A 2,985-nucleotide genomic window follows, 5' to 3' on the forward strand; every position below is an offset into this window, starting at 1 on the left:
TTTTATATCTTTGTTTTAAGTAAGCAGTGCTTTCATGGTTAAAGACTCAAATAATACAAAAACCACAGGGAGAAAAGTAAATTTCCTTTTTCTCCTAAATCCCAGGGCCTCCCCACTCCAAAAAGAGGAAATCAACTCCCACGGTAACCAGTTTTTTTAAGAGTAAATTTCTCTTATTTCCTGAGGTTAGTTTAGAAAATCAGCCTTGCACAAGGTGGGGATGTAGCTCAGTGGTAGAGCGCATGCTTAGCATGTATGAGGTCCTGGGTTCGATCCCCAGCATCTCCATTTCGTTGTGTCCCTGCTAGGGAAGCATTTTCTTCAGGTGCTGGCCACACCCCATTCCTGTACAATCTGAAAGTTAATCATCTTGCTTCTAATACCTACATTTTCCTGCTTCCAGTGCTTATACATTGCTCCAGTTATGCTTTTAACCCTTCCGTTTTATTTTTTTACTGAGGAATAATTGACATATAACATTATATTAGTTTGAGGTCTACGTCGAAATCGTTTGATATTTGTACATCTTGCAAAATGATCACCACTATAAGTCTGTTCGACACTGATCACCACACGTAGCTCCGAATCTTTTTCTTGTGATGAGCTCTTAAGATTCCTTCTTTTAGTGACTTTTAAGTATACAACACAGTATTATTAGCCGTTGTTACCATGCTGTACATGGCATCTCCATTTTTTTTTTTTTAGATTCCATATTTAATTGAAATCATATGGTTTCTGTCTTTCTCTGTCTGACTTATTTCACTTAGCATAATGCCCTCCATGTCCAGCCATTTTGCAAATGGCAAGATGTCTTTTTTTTGTGGCTGAATCATGCTCCATTGTATATATGGACCACATCTTCTTTACCCAGTCATCCATTGATTGATATTTAGGTGGCTTCTGTATCTTGGCTATTGTAAATGATGCTGCAGTGAACACGGGGGTGAATATATCTCTCTGAGTTAGCGTTTTTGTTTTCTTTGGAAATATTCTCAAAGGTGCGATTGCTGGGTCGTATGGCAGTCCTCTTTTTAATTTTTTAAGAAACCTCCGTCCCGTGTTCCATAATGGCCGCACCAATTTACACTGCCATCAATGGTGCATAAGGAGCCCCTTTTCTCTACATCCTCACCGATATTTGTTATCTCTTGCCTTATTGATAGCAGCCTTTCTAACCGGTACGAGGTGATATCGCACAGTGGTTTTGATTTGCATTTCCTTAATTCGTGATGTTGAGCAGCTTTTCATGTACCTGTTGACCATCTGTATATCTTCTTTGGAAAAATGTCTATTCAGATCCTTTGCCTTGTAACTATTTTTTTTATATATATATATGTATCTTTCCAGACTTATCTGTATAAACAAGTAGATATATGCTATATATGTATGAATTTGAGTGTTTTAATTTATTCTTTAAAAATAGTTAATCCTTTATTTTCAATCTAAAGTATGAGTTGAGAAAATAACGATGATGAGTGATTATTAAGTGATCGTGGCTGAAAATAATTTTGTCATTAAGCACACATGATGGTACACCTTGCAATTTTTCCCCTTTATTTCATTGATCTGACTGACCCCTTCTTTTATTTAAATGGTTGTCTAGTAGAGTATTCCACTGCATGGCCGTACTGTAATTGATTCGACTGGTCTCCGGTTAGAAAATGGGCTATTTCTGATCTTTTGCTGTGACAGACAGTGTTGCAAATGAATATCCCTGTATTAAAAATTTTTCACACATGTGGAATTATATCAGTTTGTTGAATTCCTAGGAGTGAAATTTATGGCTTTTGTAAAGATGAAAAGCGCTTGTAATTGGCATAGATAGGGCCCGCATGGGACTGTACCAATTTGCTGTCTCACCAGCCTGTTTCCCCGACGTTATCAGTGTATTACCAGACTTTTGGATGGATTGTTTTATTAGATTTTCTTATTATGAATGAAGTGATCATCTTTTTATATGTTTAAGAATAATTTGTATTTCCTTTTCTATCAATTATCTGTTCATCTCCTCTGCCCTCCCCATTTTTGGATTAGATTATTGGTCTTTTCATTATCCGTTCGTAGAAACACTTTATAAACAAGAGGTTTAGCCGTTCGTCTACAGTTACCAAACTTTTGATCTTTGTCAGTCTGGTAGGTGAAAATAGTAACACGGTGTGGGGGTCCCTGTCTCTGGGCGCGGTGAGCATCTTGCGTCCGAAATCTGCTGGCCTTGCCTTCTGTAAACTCTGTTCATGCTGTGTACAGCCGTGGTTCTTAATGGGTGGCACCATTAAGGTGGACCAAGCTGGTGGGACATCTCTGGACTATGTGGATGCAGCCCCCAGCCCTGGTGACTCTGGCGCAGCGGGCCAGGGCCCTCTCAAAGGGTACCCGGGCTGATGCTGATGTGCTTCCTCAGTTATAAGTCAGGGGCATCGGTGACCCAGGGGCCTCTTCTGCTCAGCACTGCCGTGGAGTAAATATGCAGCCATGGCAGGAAGGAGGAAAGTCATGCAGGCAGAGGATCGATATCCCACCTCACGATGCGGTCCAGTGGGGCTTGTAGACGGAGCAGCTTGTGGGCTAGCGGGCTCAGCTCTCGTTGCCATGGTAGCCAGTCGACACGTGGGCACTTGGTTTGGGAATCGGTGCCCCTGCGTTCCTGCTCGGGGGTTCATGGCCTCATAGGATATGGATTGACAGATAGCTGGGTCTTCAGATCCTGGGGGACAGGTCCAGAAGGGGCACGCTCATAGGTCAAGGGGACCATGGAGACTATGGCTGGAAACTGCATGAAGGAGAAGGGCCATCTGCTCTCATCCCCTGCTCTTTGGGGGAAATTCGATGCTTCCATCGCTTTGTTTTAGAAGCAGCAGCCAAGAAGAGGGAGGTTTAGGAAATGTAAAATCCCAGCATGGCTCTTTCCCCTTAAGAGCAAAGCTTGAAACAATGTGTACGGAAAGGAGGGTGCAAATTAATTTAGGGAAGGTACAATTACAGGAT

The 2,985-nt window shown here is 41.8% G+C and overlaps 1 long non-coding RNA gene and 1 other non-coding gene across 3 annotated transcripts in view; both read left to right on the forward strand.

The window, feature by feature from the left end:
• LOC111730445 overlaps nt 1–2,985 on the forward strand; it is a 260,033-nt gene that overhangs the window by 13,320 nt on the left and 243,728 nt on the right. The gene's annotated exons all lie outside the window — the stretch shown is intronic.
• TRNAA-AGC lies at nt 217–288 on the forward strand. Its single transcript has one exon. It is a non-coding gene; the product is annotated as a tRNA-Ala (tRNA).

This window comes from Pteropus vampyrus, unplaced genomic scaffold (genome assembly GCF_000151845.1).
Source record: "Pteropus vampyrus isolate Shadow unplaced genomic scaffold, Pvam_2.0 Scaffold314, whole genome shotgun sequence".
Lineage (NCBI taxonomy): Eukaryota > Metazoa > Chordata > Mammalia > Chiroptera > Pteropodidae > Pteropus > Pteropus vampyrus.